Source organism: Oncorhynchus mykiss, chromosome 6, assembly GCF_057628025.1.
Source record: "Oncorhynchus mykiss isolate SJ-2025 chromosome 6, ASM5762802v1, whole genome shotgun sequence".
Classification (NCBI taxonomy): domain Eukaryota; kingdom Metazoa; phylum Chordata; class Actinopteri; order Salmoniformes; family Salmonidae; genus Oncorhynchus; species Oncorhynchus mykiss.
The window spans coordinates 45,507,495-45,528,690 of NC_143027.1; the positions used below are offsets into that span (position 1 = coordinate 45,507,495).

General features: G+C 45.5%; 1 protein-coding gene across 2 annotated transcripts in view; it reads right to left on the reverse strand.

Annotated features, from left to right (window-relative positions):
- The window catches only part of znrf3 (zinc and ring finger 3), a 114,249-nt gene that overhangs the window by 41,498 nt on the left and 51,555 nt on the right, over positions 1-21,196 (reverse strand). The gene's annotated exons all lie outside the window — the stretch shown is intronic.

The following is a 21,196-nucleotide window of genomic DNA, read 5'->3' on the forward strand; positions in this document are numbered from 1 at the left end:
ATCATGATTCATCTCAGAAAGCTCTTTAGCTACTTTACTTCAGACTTTCTCTTCTTTGATTACGTAGGGGGATTTAGAAATAGACCTATATGTCTGCATCCCAAATGGCACCATGTTCCCTTCCATAGTACACTAGTGTTGATCGTCTGGTTTGGTGACCTACAGTATGTCGTCATCATACATATCCCCCAATGGGAACAAAAACACAGAAACCACGCAAAAATAAATACACTTTTTTTTTTTTTTTTTAACAGCATAAAAAGGAACACTTGACGTCTAGGCTTCTAACTTCACGGAGCCTACTTGCCATTCCCCAAAATGCTTTAAGTATTGCACCAATATTTCTTGTGGTGATGACACGGACTGCTGTGGACTGTTATACTCTATATCTAAAAGCAGCCTTTCTTCCTTCCTGCTCTGTGGGGCCTCAACCTGGCCTTGTAAACTCAACAGGTAAAGACTTGAAGAATTCATCGTATTCCTGTCAGGCCTAAGCCAGTCAGGGATATACTGACCTTACTTTAAAAAGGGCTCTCCACAGTGATTTCACCGTCTACTCACAAATTTCAGCTGCACAAAAGGAAATGGAACGAGGTGGAGAACTACGCAAACAAACCTCCGCCGGCGCTATTGAGTTCTGTGTAGAGCCTTTAACACTCAACATGGTCGGCCATCGAACCGAACCAAATCAAGACAAAAGTTACATTGAAATATAAAAACAAGACAACTACAGCAAGAGAGAAACCTACAGTGTAAACTGCCCATATCTGTTCGAGCATAAAAAGAAAGAGGGTAATTTCACTCCTTCTCCGATACCCAAAATTAGATTAAACGTCTTTAAAAAAAAAAAAATTAAGTTGGAAGCTGGTGTCCTTAAGTCACAAAGACCCATCCCCTCCCCTCTCCACCCTGACCAGTAGCAGCAGCTTAGTGGACCCTCTGGGTCTGAGGATGACCCCAGATACCCTCTCTCTCCCTGCCCTGACCTCTGAACCCTACTTCATCACTTTGGGAGAGAGCTGCTCTGCTGGTTGGAGTTCGGGCGAGGCATGCAGCAGGACCATTGAAAAGGTAGACTACATGGCCAAAAGTATGTGGACACCTGCTAGTCAAACATCACATTCCAAAATCATGGGCATTAATATGGAGTTGGTCTCCCCTTTTGCTGCTATAACAGCCTCCACAGGATGTCAACAGACTAGTTGGAAAGGTGACATCCTATGACGGTGCCACGTTGAAAGTCACTGAGCTCTCCAGTACGGGCCATTCTACTGCCAATGTTTGTCTATGGAGATGTAATGGCTGTGTGCTCAATTTTATACACCTGTCAGCAACGGGTGTGGCTGAAATAGTGAAATCCACTCATTTGAAGGGGTGTCCATATACATTTGGCCATGTAGTGTATTTAGATGGGAGGTTTGTCACTCCATCGCAAAGGGGGGGCGGCAAAGGGGGGGCGGCCCACTGACCTGAGGGTTTTGGGGGAGTGTGTGTGTGCGTGTGTTGAGTGGGGGTTAGAGTTCAGGGCTTAAATACAAATAGCCCAAGATGGTCATTGTGTCATAGGAAAGGAATGCTGACAAAGTGTGTAATGTCGTTTGAGAGTTCTCTCTTCTCTATGAAGTTCCCCATTTCCCCCACTGAAGGATGTAATGTGATAGAGACATTGGATTCTCCACACGAACACCTCTCTATCATTACTAGTCTAGGGGCATACTGGAACCACAGATGCTAAATTTGAGAAATCAAGAGCCTCGGGACAGCCATGGGGAAGGAATATTAAAGACACACACACAAACACGTAAAGCACACACACACACACACACACACACACACACACACACAAGTGTACACAGACAAGGGTTTCTGTTAGCAGGTAATAGCCAGTACCAGTCAGAATTTTGGACACATCTATTCAAGGGTTTTTCTTTATTTTTACTATTTTCTACATTGTAGAATAGTAGTGAAGACATAAAAACTATGAAATAACACATATGGAATCATGTAGTAACCAAAAAAGGGTTAAACAAATCAAAACATATTTTAGATTCTTCAAAGTAGCCATCCGTTGCCTTGACAGCTTTGCACACTCTTGGCATTCTCTCAACCAGTATCATGAGGAATAATTTTCCGACAGTCTTGAAGGAGTCCCACATATGCTGAGCACTTGTTGGCTGCTTTTTCTTCACTCTGCGGTCGGGTGATTGTGGAGGCCAGGTCATCTGATGTAGAACTCCATCACTCTGCTTCTTGGTCAAATAGCCCTTACACAGCCTGGAGGTGTGTTTTGGGTCATTGTCCTGTTGAATAACAAGTGATAGTCCCACTAAGCCCAAACCAGATGGGATGTCATATCGCTGCAGAATGCTGTGGTAGCCATGCTGGTTAAGTGTGCCTTGAATTTGAAAGAAAATCACAGACAGTGTCACCAGTAAAGCACTCCCACACCATCACACTTCCTCCTACATGCTACATGGTAGAAACCACACATGCGGAGATCATCCATTCACCTACTCTCCGTCTCACAAAGACACAGCGGTTGGAACCAAAAAACTGATTTACACGGGTCTAATGTCCATTGCTGGTGTTTCTTGGCCCAAGCAAGACTCTTCTTCTTATTGCTGTCCTTTGGTAGTGGTTTCCTTGCAGCAATTTGGCCATAACGCAGTCTCCTCTGAACAGTTGACGTTGAGATGTGTCTGTTACTTGAACTCCGTGAAGCATTTATTTGGGCTCTATTCTGAGGTACAGTTAACTTTAATGAACGTATCCCCTGCAGCAGAGGTAACTCTGGGTCTTCCTTTCCTGTGGCGGTCCTCATGAGATTCAGTTTCGTCATAGCGCTTGATGTTTTTTGTGACTGAAACTTGAAGAAACTTTCAAAGTTCTAGGCATTTTCCGAATTGACTGACCTCCATGTCTTAAAGTAATGATGGACTGTCGTTTCTTTTTGCTTATTTGAGCTGTTCTTGCCATAATATGGACTTGGTCTTTTACCAAATAGGGCTATCTTCTGTATACTACCCCTACCGTGTCACAACACAACTGATTTGGCTCAAATGCATTAAGGAAGAAAGAAATTACACAAATGAACTTTTAACAAGGCACACCTGTTAATTGAAATGCGTTGCAGGTGACTACCTCATGAAGCTGGTTGAGAGAATGCCAATGTTGAGAGAGTGCGCAAAGCTGTCATCAAGGCAAAGGGTGGTTACTTTGAAGAATCTAAAATCCAAAATATATTTTGACTTGTTTAACACTTTTTTGGCTACTACATGATTCCATATGTGTTATTTTATAGCTTTGATGTCTTCACTATTATTCTACAATGTAGAAAATAGTAAAATCAAGAAAAATCCTGGAATGAGTAGTTGTCATTTTTTTTTTACTGGTACTGTATATATATATATTTTTTAAATCAAATAAATACATTTGGCACAGGGCCAATTGTTCGGGAGAAGAATAATAAATCCCGAAATATACTTTTTTAGCCTATTCATTGATGGAAATACCAGGCAATGTATAAAAAAATAAAAATAAAAAAAATATATAAAAAAAACATTTGACTGCTGGTCAAGCTTATCGGTCTAAAGGTACATTTGCATAATTTAGTGGAATTAAAATTGCCGCGTCTGTACAGCATATCCTTATGCATTTTATTTATCACACGCGTACAGCATTCAGATCTTTTGAGTGGAAAATCTCTGACCGAGCGAGAGCTGCTGCTATAGCATCTCAAACCGAAAATGCATAGGCAACGAACTGAAGGCAGGCTTCATCAGCGCATCACACACCACTTTGCATTTTGAAAACATATTTACATTTTTTGAAACCTCAACGTTTTAATACATGAGGTATGTCTTACCGTGCATCAAAGTAGCCTAGCCAAAATCAGACCATATCCATGGACGCAATTATTTTATATAAACTTTCTTTCATTGTCCAGTAGCCAAAGGCACAATTGTCCAGTAGCCAAAGGCACAATCCTAGTCATATTAACAACCCATGCTAGTTGTTGTATATTAGATCACCCCTCTTTCTAAATGTCGGATTTTGTCATCTCTGTCACATGAAACCGCTCGCATGTACAGTGCCCTTTTGACAAAGGTGTTTGCCTGCTAATTGCATTGTGGAACGAACAACCAATGCCTTGTACGCATTGCTGCGCTTACGTGAAGAAATATGTTTATTTTAAGCTAAACCTTCTGATCTGTTACCATTTTATTTTATGTATCCTACTGGTTGTACGAATTTGGGCTCTATCATCCCACAACGGTCCCAGAATCTGTTTGGAATAGGCCATTTCTTTCTCAACAAGCTGACCAATAGGTCCACTTTTCTACAATGGCGGACAGTAAATTGACAAAGGCTAGTGATTTTGCTGTTCTTTGGCTGAGGAAAAGTACATGTGGACAGTTATTCTAACATCTTCAAAGTGCTCTTCAAAGTGCACATCAGAATTCGGTAAGAAGGACCGCACATCGGTGCATCCTCATGTTCTGTTAATATGAATAACCATAATCAAAATGTGATTGCTGTCATTCGGAGCACCGTGGGTGGACGCCCTAATCAGGGCACGCACCTAATGCATATGGGTCCTGTACATTTCTCAAATGTCCGGTAAATTAAAAATGCTGGTGGTCAAATGTCCGGCGCCACGTTTTCGCCACAACTGAAACCCTGACAAAGACACACTCTTGTAGCTGGGTACGCGCACACACATTCTTGTTCTTATTTATTTCAGTGTTGCATTTCAGGTAACGTAAAATTCGAGGCAAAGGAAGCATGTCCTTCAGGCTGTGTCTTCTGAGAAGCCAAACTCCTGACGCAACAACAATACCTAGCAACATTGTCAACAAAAACATTGAATTACTAGGAAACTGTGGGCGAAAAAGAGCGATATTTTAATCAACACAGCACCAAGAAGGAAGCAGTGAAAGCAGCAGACCTTCATATTCAGAGAGAGAAAGAGGGCAATCAGTGAAGAACAAACACTATTTTAAATAAACCCATATTTAGGCTTATTTATTTTCCCTTTTGTACTTTAACTATTTGCACATCGTTACAATACTGTACAGTATATACAGTGCCTTGCGAAAGTATTCGGCCCCCTTGAACTTTGCGACCTTTTGCCACATTTCAGGCTTCAAACATAAAGATATAAAACTGTTTTTTTGTGAAGAATCAACAACAAGTGGGACACAATCATGAAGTGGAACGACATTTATTGGATATTTCAAACTTTTTTAACAAATCAAAAACTGAAAAATTGGGCGTGCAAAATTATTCAGCCCCCTTAAGTTAATACTTTGTAGCGCCACCTTTTGCTGCGATTACAGCTGTAAGTCGCTTGGGGTATGTCTCTATCAGTTTTGCACATCGAGAGACTGACATTTTTTCCCATTCCTCCTTGCAAAACAGCTCGCGCTCAGTGAGGTTGGATGGAGAGCATTTGTGAACAGCAGTTTTCAGTTCTTTCCACAGATTCTCGATTGGATTCAGGTCTGGACGTTGAGTTGGCCATTCTAACACCTGGATATGTTTATTTTTGAACCATTCCATTGTAGATTTTGCTTTATGTTTTGGATCATTGTCTTGTTGGAAGACAAATCTCTGTCCCAGTCTCAGGTCTCTGTCCCAGTCTCTGAAATCTTTTTGTATCCAAATCAGGCTTTAAACTTCTTCACAACAGTATCTCGGACCTGCCTGGTGTGTTCCTTGTTCTTCATGATGCTCTCTGCGCTTTTAACGGACCTCTGAGACTATCACAGTGCAGGTGCATTTATACGGAGACTTGATTACACACAGGTGGATTGTATTTATCCTCATTAGTCATTTAGGTCAACATTGGATCATTCAGAGATCCTCACTGAACTTCTGGAGAGAGTTTGCTGCACTGAAAGTAAAGGGGCTGAATAATTTTGCACGCCCAATTTTTCAGTTTTTGATTTGTTAAAAAAAGTTTGAAATATCCAATAAATGTCGTTCCACTTCATGATTGTGTCCCACTTGTTGTTGATTCTTCACAAAAAAATACAGTTTTATATCTTTATGTTTGAAGCCTGAAATGTGGCAAAAGGTCGCAAAGTTCAAGGGGGCCGAATACTTTCGCAAGGCACTGTAGCCATAATGACATTTAAAATGTCTCTCTATTCATTTGGAACTTTTGTGAGTGTAATGTTTACTGTTCATTTTGCTTTTGTTTATTATCTATTTCACTTGCTTTCGCAATGTAAACATGCCAATGAAGCCCTTTTTAAATGGAATTGAGAGAGATCTTCACTATTCACTAAGCATTCTCTACACGGTCTCTCCTGTAAACTTAGAGAAGGAGCAGAGCAGTATAGAAGGCTCAGGCTACCTGGCACAGATGACTGTAGATATGTAGGATTTAGGTAGGTAGATCGATATTACTGTTGGTAGGAGAAGGGAGAACAGAGGTCTATGCTACACATTTGGTACGATAATTCCATCTTTGAAAGCTGGGGAGGAGGGGGGGGAAATCAGGAGAGATAAGCAGCTCTTTCCCCTATGCCTACATAGTGCACACATTAATCACCATGCTGAACTATTCCACTTCACAAATTGAAATCAACTGAATAAGGATTCATTACCTGCCCTGGTGTTGCTGTGGCTGACATATTGAGAAATGTATCTAAAATGAACTGCCCGTCTCCCTGGATGCCCGTCTCCCTGGCTGCCCGTCTCCCTGGATGCCCGTCTCCCTGGCTGCCCGTCTCCCTGGATGCCCGTCTCCCTGGATGCCCGTCTCCCTGGATGCCCGTCTCCCTGGATGCCCGTCTCCCTGGATGCCCGTCTCCCTGGCTGCCCGTCTCCCTGGCTGCCCGTCTCCCTGGCTGCCCGTCTCCCTGGCTGCCCGTCTCCCTGCCTCTGAGTCTAGAACACTGTTCTATTGTGTTGGTCCTTTCCCTGCACCTCCAAAGGGCCTTCTATTGTTGTTATGGCCAGCGCTGTTATTTAGAGGCTGGCCACCATTATCTCCATCTGTACTGCTGATACACAGCTAGAGAGAGGCTGGTTGGTCATCGGGGGATGTAAAAACATGCCTTGATTGAGGGAAGGTTGTTAATACGGAGTTGGGATCGAATGAAGGGGCAAATGTTTGTGTCTTTGGCACACACACAGTGCAGAAACAGCAGAGCTTGTCATGTGCTCACTGCTCCAGAAGCTATCCTCTCTAGGTAGAGCCCTGCTACCCGACCTGAGCCCGACGGCCCCTGACATTATACATCAGGTTAGGGCAGGGTAGTGTCTGTTTTTTTAGGAATAACTACGGTACGGGCATAGCTCGGGTATCACCAAATTGTTAACTAACATTTTGAAGTGGAGCCATTTGCTCGCGCTCTGCTGCGCAGTACATCTATCGAAGCTCATAACATGGTGTCAGAAGTGCTTCAACCTCGTCAAATATAAGACAGGAGAGATTATTTCAGAGAAAATAATAATATTCCTTGTGCTGTCAGAGTTTAGAGTGACGAAAAGTAGCTAAGCGCTAACTGCTCTCATGTGTCTTCATTGAGCAGGGCAACCCAAGCGGAGCCGTTCCTATGGATACTCAGACTCGGAGCCGCCATGAACAGAGCGCATGGAGAGCGAGCTGCGGATGGGACTGAGTGACAGACCGAGGAGGATTTACTAACGGAGGAAGTAAATTCTGATTTCAGGATTCGGGCAGGGCCTTACATTTGGCAGAAGCAATCGGGCCTGGGTACGGTAGGGCCTGAACATTGTGGGCATGGGTAGGGCTCAGGCTTAAAATGTATGCCCGTGCAGGGCTCTACCTCTTGGCCCCACAGCTGGACAAGAGCACTGCCTACCATGACACTTCACTTTGCTTTGCGCCTCTCCTTCCTTCCTTCCTTCCTTCCTTCTCTCCCCACTCATCCCCTATCCCCTCTCCTCTATTCTCCCTTTCCCCCTCTCCTAGATGGTGTCTCCAGTTCTGCCCTGCTCGCCCCGAGGGGAGGCAGTCTTTCACATGGGTATCCCCTTACACACAGCCAACACTCTCAATGAAATCATGGCAGTGATCTGAACCCAGCTTGTCACTCAACTGGTCCCTCCCATGCTCCATCTACAGAAAACACTGTAAAGACTTGGGTTGTATGCACTAGGGCTAGGCACGAAACAGAAGAAAACGGACTGAAACAGGGAGCGACTACCTGAACTTCTCCAATGAGAAAGGCTTGTTTTCGTATTTTGTCGCTAATCATTTGGCTGTGGCATACACTAATGAATACAACCCTGAAGTTTGGTTTGGAACAGGAGTGGGTTGCAGCTTTGCCAACTAATACTGTACATATAAATCATCTCAATCAATAAATACAATACAGAGTTAACAAAATATGGGTTATGGCTGTTGCTTGTTGATTTGTCTTAGGTGCTTTAAAAAAACATCATCATAGCATTATGGGGGATGATATACTATGTGAAGACGTGAAATGCAGTCAAATGAAAAGTGGGCCCCCACCATCCCCGAAATCCCACCCCCAACTCTTTATCCCGCTCGCTCTCCCCTATAGGAGTGGACTGAGCCGATTTGGGTTTGTAGTGGGATCAAAACAAGCCCTACTTCTAGGACTATTTCCAGTCCTCCCCTCTCAACGGACATCTAAATGCAAGTCACACCATTCTCCTCTGTCAGTGACACGATTCACTCTTCCTTTGATCATTCAACAACAACTAATTCAGACCCCCCCTCCCCCATCCCTCACTTTCCACCATCGCTTTGCACCCCTATTTGCAGCACCACCCCTGCCCCCCCCCCTCCTACATCCTCCTTTCCCGCAACCCCCAACATTTTAAATCGCTCCCCACGTTTTGTTGTCCGAGTCGCAGCATGCTATACCGCCCCTGCCTGAAAGAACTTGATAGGGTTCAGAGCTAGGAGGAGGAGGAAACTCAAGGCAGGACAAGGCTAGCTAGTTTCCCCTACTGCTCTCCAACTAAACTCTCCACCTTCCTTCAGCCCCCCCCCCCCCCCCCCCCCATCTTTTATTAACTTAGGGCCGTCTAAAATCAAACTAAACGGAATAAGGCAACAACAACAAAAAAAAAAAATCTCAAGTTTTGTTTTTTCCAGCTTTCAGATCGCCCTCAAAACCACACTTTTATTAAATAGAAAAACATCAACATGGAATGTTCTAAGTCTACAACAATGCTTAAAATCACATCAGGAGACCACTTTTGAAGTCTGGGAAATGTTTTAAAGACATTTTAAGTGTGTACCAGCAAGAGACTTGTTGGTTAACAGTGTTTCTGTAGCACATGTGATTGCAGAGTATGCTAAACAAATTGCCACTGGATTGATCCAAATATTCATGGTATCATTCTGCCAGGGAAGGCATAGGCTACTTTGTAGCTAACATTTAATTGAGAAGGTTTTTGGGAAAGCCTTTCCATCTAACCAGAAGACGTTTATCATTAGCATCATCCGTAATGGCTCCACAAAGCGGCAGTTCTCCGCATCGTGGATTTTATAGGGCCCCTACTAACTTAAAGAAATGCTGTGTGGGTCAAAGATTTCACAAACATCCGCCCCGGCTCTGGTTTAAAAGAACCTGTTTGTACCATTACAGCTTCAAAGGGTGCGTTTGACTGTGGGAAGATGGTTGTGTTAGCTGCAACACTACATTCAGAGCACAGTGCTCCTGTACATGATCATCTTAGACAGTGCTTCTGCTGATGCACCAGGTAGTCAACTTCAAAACAGCAGGCAGATTGGAGGACATAGCAGACAATTTGATTCCTCAGCTAAAATCATCACGTGCCACAGACTGAAAGACAGACGGAGAACGAGATTACACACGCATAATAGCAACTTGTTGTTTATCCTGGATATGGAGCTGTGCTCAGCTTAACCAAAGGAACAACTGAAACGAACCCTCTGTTTCACTCTCAAATCCCAGTTAAGAAAGGAAATGAAACAGACTCCTAAAAAAAAAAAACATCTTGGGCATTGGCACACAAAAAAAGCCACGAGCAAGCCCACTACCATGTCACAGAGCAGCTCAGCACAGGGACTTACAGTATCCCAACTACTGTGCTTCTAATATAGTCTAACATTGCATGAAATCGCACCCTATTCCCTTTATAGTGCACTACTTTTGACCAGGGCCCCTAGGGCTCAGTAGGGAATAGGGTCAATTTGAGACACAGTTTAGGACACTGTCTGGTGATGACAGAATTTAGGTCGTAATGCAGATCGGTTTCACTGACAATCAGAAGGGAGAGAGCAAGCCCACAGGCACACCGTGCCATCACAAACTAGGGCCGGGGACAATGCCAGTATCGCAATATTTTGTCCGTGGCAAAAGTGAAAACACGAAGCAGAAGTCACTCTTTGGTCCTTCAAAAACTGCAGTATGGAAAATATTGTGTGCTATATCTTGGAAAATAAATACATGTGACTCTGGATGACAACATAATGGTGTTAGTTTCCAACATTAGGGTGGTTTTCCTAAAGTTAAATACGCTTCGTAATTTGTTTCCTTGCCACGATACTAACGAGCATCGCAATACTGGTATTGTTCCGGCCCTACCACAAACACCATGCCACCACGAACACTATGCCATCCCACGCACCATGCCACCACAAACACCATTCCACCACAAACACTATGCCATCCCACGCACCATGCCACCACAAACACCATGCCACCACGAACACCATGCCATCCCACGCACCATGCCACCACAAACACTATGCCATCCCACGCACCATGCCACCACAAACACTATGCCATCCCACGCACCATGCCACCACAAACACCATGCCACCACAAACACTATGCCATCCCACGCACCATGCCACCACAAACACTATGCCATCCCACGCACCATGCCACCACAAACACCATGCCACCACAAACACCATGCCACCACGAACACTATGCCACCACGAACACTATGCCATCCCACGCACCATGCCACCACAAACACTATGCCATCCCAAACACCATGCCACCACAAACACTATGCCATCCCACGCACCATGCCACCACAAACACTATGCCATCCCACGCACCATGCCACCACAAACACTATGCCATCCCACGCACCATGCCACCACAAACACTATGCCATCCCACGCACCATGCCACCACAAACACTATGCCATCCCACGCACCATGCCACCACAAACACCATGCCACCACAAACACTATGCCATCACAAACACTACGCCACCACAAACACTATGCCATCCCAAACACCATGCCACCACAAACACTATGCCATCCCAAACACCATGCCACCACAAACACTATGCCATCCCACGCACCATGCCACCAAACACTATGCCATCCCACGCACCATGCCACCACAAACACTATGCCATCCCACAAACACTATGCCATCCCATGCACCATAAACACTATGCCATCCCACAAACACTATGCCATCCCAAACACCATGCCACCACAAACACTATGCCATCCCAAGCACCATGCCACCACACACACTATGCCATCCCACGCACCATGCCACCACAAACACTATGCCATCCCAAACACCATGCCACCACAAACACTATGCCATCCCAAGCACCATGCCACCACACACACTATGCCATCCCAAGCACCATGCCACCACACACACTATGCCATCCCATGCACCATGCCACCACAAACACTATGCCATCCCAAACACCATGCCACCACAAACACTATGCCATCCCACGCACCATGCCACCACAAACACTATGCCATCCCACGCACCATGCCACCACAAACACTATGCCATCCCAAGCACCATGCCACCACACACACTATGCAATCCCATGCAACATGCCACCACAAACACTATGCCATCCCACGCACCATGCCACCACAAATACTATGCCATCCCACGCATCATGCCACCACAACCACTATGCCATCCCACTCATCATGCCACCACAAACACTATGCCATCCCACGCACCATGCCACCACAAAGACTATGCCATCCCACCACAAACACTATGCCATCCCACGCAACATGCCACCACAAACACTAAGCCATCCCACGCATCATGCCACCACAAACACTATGCCATCCCACGCATCATGCCACCACAAACACTAAGCCATCCCACGCATCATGCCACCACAAACACTAAGCCATCCCACGCATCATACCACCACAAACACTATGCCATCCCACGCATCATGCCACCACAAACACTATGCCATCCCACGCACCATGCCACCACAAACACTATGCCATCCCATGCACCATGCCACCACAAACACTATGCCATCCCACCACAAACACTATGCCATCCCACGCACCATGCCACCACAAACACTATGCCATCCCACGCACCATGCCACCACAAACACTATGCCATCCCACGCACCATGCCACCACAAACACTATGCCATCCCACGCACCATGCCACCACAAACACTATGCCATCCCATGCACCATGCCACCACAAACACTATGCCATCGCATGCACCATGCCACCACAAATACTATGCCATCCCACGCACCATGCCACCACAAACACTATGCCATCCCACGCACCATGCCACCACAAACACTATGCCATCCCATGCACCATGCCACCACAAACACTATGCCATCCCATGCACCATGCCACCACAAATACTATGCCATCCCACGCACCATGCCACCACAAACACTATGCCATCCCACGCACCATGCCACCACAAACACTATGCCATCCCACGCACCATGCCACCACAAACACTATGCCATCCCACGCACCATGCCACCACAAACACTATTCCATCCCACGCACCATGCCACCACAAATACTATGCCATCCCATGCACCATGCCACCACAAACACTATGCCATCCCACGCACCATGCCACCACAAACACTATGCCATCCCACGCACCATGCCACCACAAACACTATGCCATCCCACGCACCATGCCACCACAAACACTATGCCATCCCACGCACCATGCCACCACAAACACTATGCCATCCCATGCACCATGCCACCACAAATACTATGCCATCCCACGCACCATGCCACCACAAACACTATGCCATCCCACGCACCATGCCACCACAAACACTATGCCATCCCACGCACCATGCCACCACAAACACTATGCCATGAAAATACAGTGTTCAAAAAGAGTTCCATCAAAACAATGCCATCGCAAAGTGACACCACAAAATGGTGCCATGAGCTACAGTGCCATCAACAATGATATGGTTGTGGTGCCACCAGGGTCTGGCAGAGTGACAGGTTTCACTAGATGTTCTCTAGGTCAGTCAGGTCCAATGATTAACCACTAGAGCGGTTGGTTAAGGTTTATAGGTTTCTCTATTTTGGGAAGGGGAAGAGCTAGCACCTTTTCACGTGTACACAGAAATATACCGGAGAAGAAGAACCCGGGAACCATGCCAGTCTACTGTACTTAGTCAATGCCACTTCGACATTGCTCGTCCTAATATTTATACATTTCTTAAATCCATTCTTTTACTTTCAGATGTGTGTATTGTTGTTAATTGTTAGATACTACCGCGCTGTTGGAGCTACGAACACAAACATTTTGCTACACCCGCAATAACATCTACTAAATATATGTATGTGACCATTAAAATTAGATATTTGGTTTGAGTCCTCTTCTCTTGTCTCACCCACCTGTGTTCCCTAAGCTAGGCTACAGACGTGTGTGTTCCAGTGTGTGTTTGAGGGAGAGAGAGAGTGTGTGTGTGTGCTTGCGAGAGAAAGAGAGAGCTCAGGGCACTACAGCTCTCAATGAATGATACTGGTACTGGAGAAGGCAAGTATGTGTGTCCTCCCCAAAAGTCTTCCACCGTGAACTCAATGACCCCACTCCACACCCCCCACACACGTTCACACACGCATGCAAAAACACACACACCAGCTGCACTGACCCGGGGCATTGACAGGCTAGGGCCTCCCACTGCATCCCCCTACCCCATTCATCTTCAGAGAGGTGTGAGGTAGCCCTTACAACGATCCCAGCTTATGTGTGATACTATCGTAGTTCAACATTGTCGCAGGTTTGCAATGGGAGAGCGTACCTGTATTAGCATATCATCGCGTCATGAAGATATTGACACTCCCCTTACATTGTGTGGTTGGTGGATTTAATCAATGACCTGCGCAAACGTGTGTGAGTCTGCTCTGAACACACACATCAAATACCCTCAACCTCAAATGGCCCCCCAGCTGCCAAATACTTCCAGTGATACCTCATCCTCAGAACTGGATGCTCGCTCGCAATAACATGCCCACACATAGCGGGGAGAACACACACACACACACACGTGGCCGTGCCAGTTTCCTGTCGATGCATGTCATTTAAACTCTGTCCCAGCAGCCAAACAGTGATTTTCACAGAGAGTTATTGCCACACAGTTCCACTCCATCTGTTAATCCATGAGGAGGACCGAGCCATAGTATAGTAGTATAGAATAGTCTCTCTCAGGGCCTCCTGAGTGGCGCTGCGGTCTAATGCACTGCATCATAGTGCTAGAGGCGTTACTACAGACCCGGGTTCATTCCCGGGCTGTGCCACAACCGGCCGTGGTCCCTTAGGACGACGCACAATTGGCCCAGCGTCGTCTGGGTTAGGGGAGGGTTTGGCCAGGGGGGATTTACTCTCAACCTAGCAACTCCAAGTGGTGGGCCGGGTGCCTGCAGGCTGACTGACCCCGGTCGCCAGTTGAACGGTGTTTCCTCCGACACATTGGTGCGAATGGCTTCCGGGTTAAGCTGGAGGGTGTTAAGGGGTACGGTTAGGCTCTACCTCTGAGCCCGTTGTGAAATAAGGGGGTCAAAAAAAGTATAATAACAAAAATAAATTCAAAAGACTCTCTCTCTGACATCGCATGCATCTTTATCCAGCTCTTCTCATTGTTGGGATGTCAAGTCTATCTTTCTCAATCAATCATGTTGTATCGAAAGCTTTTTCTCTCCAGTCTGAACAGTGACTAAGGACAGATGCACACAGAGAGAGAGAGAGAGAGAAGATGAAAGTGAAAGAGAAAGAATGAAAGTGAGAGACCAAACCAAAACATTCTGACTGACCAGGCCTATGAAGTACTGTAGCAATTGAGTAGCTGTCTCCTCTTTCTACTTCATTTCTCAGCACTGTAAATAACTTCAAAGGGGGCTGGTAGCCTTGAGGAGCGGAGAGAGAGAGAGAAAGAGAGCGAACGAGAAGAGTGAGAGAGACAGGGGGGGGGGGGGGGGGGGGGAGTCCAATTACAGGAGTAGCAGCTGGGAGGACCTACAGGTGGGGCCATCCCTCCCCTCTCCTCTTCTCCCCCCCTCTCTTCCTCTCCCCCCCCCCCCCCCCTGTATATTATGACTCCTATAAAAGACTCTTGCATATTGTCAATTGCTGGGCTCATTGCAATTTATGTTGTTATTTTAATGTCAACACCTGCACATTGGATTTGTTTACCTATGGTTGTGTTGTTCTTACGTGCACATTGGATGTGTTTACCTATGGTTGTGTTGTTCTTACGTGCACATTGGATTTGTTTACCTATGGTTGTGTTGTTCTTACGTGCACATTGGATTTGTTTACCTACAGTTGTGTTGTTCTTACGTGCACATTGGATTTGTTTACCTACGGTTGTGTTGTTCTTACGTGCACATTGGATTTGTTTACCTATGGTTGTGTTCTTACGTGCACATTGGATTTGTTTACCTATGGTTGTGTTGTTCTTACCTGCACATTGGATGCGTTTACCTATGGTTGTGTTGTTCTTACATGCACATTGGATGTGTTTACCTATGGTTGTGTTGTTCTTACATGCACATTGGATGTATTTACCTATGGTTGTGTTGTTCTTACGTGCACATTGGATTTGTTTGCCTACGGTTGTGTTGTTCTTACGTGCACATTGGATTTGTTTACCTATGGTTGTGTTGTTCTTACGTGCACATTGGATTTGTTTACCTATGGTTGTGTTGTTCTTACATGCACATTGGATGCGTTTACCTATGGTTGTGTTGTTCTTACATGCACATTGGATGTGTTTACCTATGGTTGTGTTGTTCTTACATGCACATTGGATGTATTTACCTATGGTTGTGTTGTTCTTACATGCACATTGGATGTGTTTACCTATGGTTGTGTTGTTCTTACATGCACATTGGATGTGTTTACCTATGGTTGTGTTGTTCTTACATGCACATTGGATTTGTTTGCCTACGGTTGTGTTGTTCTTACGTGCACATTGGATTTGTTTACCTATGGTTGTGTTGTTCTTACCTGCACATTGGATTTGTTTACCTATGGTTGTGTTGTTCTTACATGCACATTGGATGCGTTTACCTATGGTTGTGTTGTTCTTACATGCACATTGGATGTGTTTACCTATGGTTGTGTTGTTCTTACATGCACATTGGATGTGTTTACCTATGGTTGTGTTGTTCTTACGTGCACATTGGATTTGTTTACCTATGGTTGTGTTGTTCTTACGTGCACATTGGATTTGTTTACCTATGGTTGTGTTGTTCTTACGTGCACTTTGCTTTACTTGTGTTGCTTTTTATATGCACATTTGATTTGCTTACTTAAGGTTGTGTTCATTAAAAACCAGCACTAGTGAGACTTTTACCTCTCGTGGCCACATGGTACAATCGTTAATGTTAATGCTATTATTTTAATGCTTATGCACACAAAAGGTGCATAGTGCTGCTAATTGTATCTGTTGTTTGTTGGTTTTCAATATAAAACGTGATGAGATGATTTCAGTTTGTGTATTCAGGACTTTTTGAACATTTCCAGCACATTTTAACAATACCGCGATAATACTGATAACCGTGACTATTTTGGTCACTATAATCGTGATATGACATTTTCATACCGTTTCATCTCTAAATACAACTAGGTTTTTCTCTTAGAGGCCCAAGGGCAGCAGGCAGAACCAGTCTGTGCTTCAAACTCCCCTCTCAGTATGCCCGTCTGTTTAAATGGCATTACCCTCCAGCTGGCGAGCCCACATAATAAGCTGACCCACTATGTTACATGCTGAGAGCTTTGCCATCCCAACACTCACACCCCCTGCCCTTGTCCTCTCTTTAACCCCCCTAAACATCACCTCCGCCCTCACAACCATCTTCATAGCAACGGGGAAAGCAAACAAGTGTGGTGGTTTCAGTGTGTATGGGGGACACTGGGAGAAGACACCTAATACCATGTCAATATTCTGATATGTAGCGCAGGACTCTGGAGCTGACAGCTTTAACACAGAGAGACAGGCCGCATTGGTGACTCTATTAGCTTAGAGCAAAGCCTGAGATGGTGTGTGTGTGTGTGTGTGTGTGTGTGTGTGTGTGTGTGTGGACTCAACTCCCTCTGTGGTGTCACTTTCAGTCTTCAAAGGCGTAACAAAGGCCGACAAAGTTCATAGGTCAAAGTTGGTCGGATGCCATCATTTTGGGGAGTTGCAACATGCACACACGCTCCCCCCCTAAAGAGCAGCAGAGAATATCTACATGCATAGTGAGAGTAATAAGCATATTGTGCTAACTGCATTGGCAGTAAAAGTGGGTGAGTTGAGCATGATTCTCAATATGCATCAATTATTCACCGACTTCAAGGTGTCACAGAGACTTCATTAACATAGCTTACATACCATATCACTGACAAGAGACATGGAGGATGTTAATAAGTGATACAGTTGGCACACACACACACACACACACACACACACACACCCTAATAACGTATTTGTAGTTATTGTCTCGAAGGGAAGGACCCCTGACAAAAACGGGAACTTTGAAAGAGACCGACCTCCGAGCAGAGTTAGCTGTGTTTAAAAGAACAAATCATTAACTTTGTTACATGAATGATCTAACAAGAAGCACATTTCCAGAATAAAGCCAATACATTGAGGGTACACCCCCCTTCTGAAGCATAACATTACTTTTCGTAATCGTTTTACAGTACACTCATTTCTCCCATACAACTAATTATGCAGCTCTGATAACAGTTGGATCTCCCTCCATAGTAAAACATCACCTAGCTCTCACCAGTCCCTCAAATCATAATTCCTGGAAGTAAAACCAGAGTGAATGTCACAAGTTAATGGGTCCTGATTAATGCCACAGCCTGGCTATGGAACCCACCCGGACCCTGGGCTGATCTAAATATCTATCTGGAGGGCTGTGGCTCGAAGTCCGGAGGGGGGCTAAAAGTGGACCAGTGGCGGATTGCAGTGATCAACACCTAATCTCAGCGTTTCCTTTGAAGTGGCCAGGGCCCTTTGATGGCTCCGCCGGGCGGGGGAGGGGAGGAGGGAAGGAGGGGGAGGGAGGAATCTGTGGCGTTCTGCTCGCCCTCCTCTTGGAAAGCCCCCAAAGTTGTGGAATGCAGAGCAAGCTGAGCACGGAGAGCTATTGCTGCTGGTTGACCGACAGACAGTCCAGGCCAGAGCCTGCTGGAATGTGATTAGAGCAGAAAGCACAGAGCAGGCCCACAACCAGGCAGGCCTCCCTCCCTCCTCCCTCACTGACTCTCTCTCCCTTGATCATTCATTCTCTCCCTCTTTACACGCACTGGAGTGGACAACATGGCTACCACAATATTGGAGTTGAGAGAGAGAGCTAAACTGGTTTGAGGCAGTGGATAGAACGGAGGATTGGTACATGAGCTGGTCTTTCTAGGAGCAGAGATTAAGTGAATGACATCCATCCCTTTTACTTCAAACCTATCCCTTCTAGAGTTCTCAATTTCAGCCCGAACCCGGCGGGACCCGACAGGTTCAGGATGGAACTTTGTTTTCAAGAATGGACTTAGGCCGCCATGTAAAAAAAGAAAAAGAAGTAATAATTACAGCGTGTGCCTACCTCCCTCTCCTCCTCCCTGTCAGCTGCAGGAGCAGGGACAGGCTGCACTGTCTGGGTTGCTGAAGCTGCTATCTTATTACACTTAACTAGTTTCTTACTTGCTATTTTTCTGACTGAAAAGTTGAAAGAAATCCCTAATTTCTTGAGAGAGCAAAAACATTCCTTATTTGCTAAATGTGCCTTCCATTTTCATGTGACACATGCATGCACATGTGACTGGCCAATAGGGTAGGGAGGGTCTGAACGTAGGATAGCCAATCATACACTGAATGTGCAAAACAATAGGAACATCTGCTCTTTCCATGACAGACTGACCAGGTGAAAGCTATGATCCCTTATTGATGTCACTTGTTAAATCCACTTCAAATCAGTGTAGATGAAAGGGAGGAGACAGGTTAAATAAGGATTTTTATGCCTTGAGGCAATTGAGACATGGATTGCGTGCGTGTGCCATTCAGAGGGTGAATGGGCAAGACAAAATATTTAAGTGCCTTTGAACAGGGCTAGGTGTCAGGCACACTGGTTTGTGTCAAGATCTGCAACACTGCTGGGTTTTTCAAGAATGGTCCACCACCCAAAGGATTTCTAGCCAACTTGACAACTTGTGGGAAGCTTTGGAGTCAACATGGGCCAGCATCCCTGTGGAATGCTTTTGTAGAGTCCACACCCCAACAAATGTAGGCTGTTCTGTAGGCAAAAGGGATGCAGAAGGGATGCAACTCAATATTAGGAAGGTGTTCCTAATGTTTTGTACATAGCGTATATCACATCAACACATTGGTTACAACATCTCTGTTATACCATTATAACGCGTTGCAACGAAATGGATGCCAAGGATATTAAAAAGAAACTTGCCTGCGGGGGAATCTATACTGGTGGCTCAGGAGGGAAAGTCAGATGTGAGAGGCCTTTCTACGCTGTGACAGCGAGATGACCGGTACTTCTTCCCTGCAGTGCCAATTTGCACAACGCCGTGACGCGACAGCCTCCTCCTCAGGCCAAGCTTCGGTAACCATCTCAAAGAAAACAAAACGGGCAGTGACTGACAAATGTGTCAGTTTTTGTTGCAAATTCAATGTCATCTAAGGCCCAGGCTTTCAGGGGCTTGTCCAGGAGCTAATATACGTGGGAACCACTTATGGGAGGGTGTCTGCCAGCTCTGTTCTACCCAGCAACAACACCGTCTCTGCCAGGTGCAAGAGTATGGCAGAAGACAAAAGAAGGATTTACAGATAAGGTAAATGATATCCTGAAAGAGGGCAAAGTGGGGATGACGACAGACATGTCTGATAATAACATGTCATTTCATAACTAAAAGGAGTTCCAGTTAATTGGAAGAAACCAGACCGCGGCTGTGTTTCCAGCTAAAGACTTGGTGAAGCTGCTTGTGACAAAGTTTGACCTCGTCGCTACGTCACTGAGCAGCATTGTTTGGGTGACTGACCAGGGCTCAAACATCCTTCTTGCCCTTCGGCCGTATCAGAGGCTGGACTCTCAGGACCACGCTCTAAACATGGTGCTATGTCATGACCTTGACAGAGCAGTACTGGCCATTGACGTGCTAGACATCGCTGAAACCCTCACCGTAGCAAAGTCACTGGTCAGGTAGGCTATATGATAATTAATTTGTGATTTATATATACCCAACCAACAATACTTTATAGGAATATAATTAATATAATGTTATGTAGCCTTCAATGTGGACATTTCCATGTGGATAAGCTTATTTTTCCATGCACCGGTTTGGAAGTTTAATGATGTGTTTATCATGCCCTCTATCTTGCCAGCACCATACCACCCTGCATACCACTCCTTTCTTGCTTCTAATGCTAAGCAGAGTTAGTCCTGGTCAGTTCCTGGGTGGGAGACCAAATGCTGCTGGAAGTGGTGTTGAAGGGCCAGTAGGAGGCACTCTTTCCTCTGGTCTAAATATCCCAATGCCCCAGGGCAGTGATTGGGGACACTGCCCCTTTCTGTGTACGGTGCAGTCTTTCGGATGGGACGTTAAACGGGTGTCCTGACTCTGAGGTCATTAAAGATCCCATGGCACTTATTGTAAGAGTAGGGGTGTTAACCCCAGTGTCCTGGCTAAATTCCCAATCTGGCCCTCAAACCATCACGGTCACCTAATAATCCCCAGTTTACAATTGGCTCATTCATCCCCCTCCTCTCCCCTGTAACTATTCCCCAGGTCGTTGCTGCAAATGAGAACGTGTTCTCAGTCAACTTACCTGGTAAAATAACGGATAAATCAATATCAAGTATGTCTAGCAGTCTGGACTGGCTGCCCAACTCTATGATCCTGCTTCGGATGGGAGACACAAGATTTAGCACAGTGTACCTGACCCTGAAGTCTGTCCAGGTACGTGTA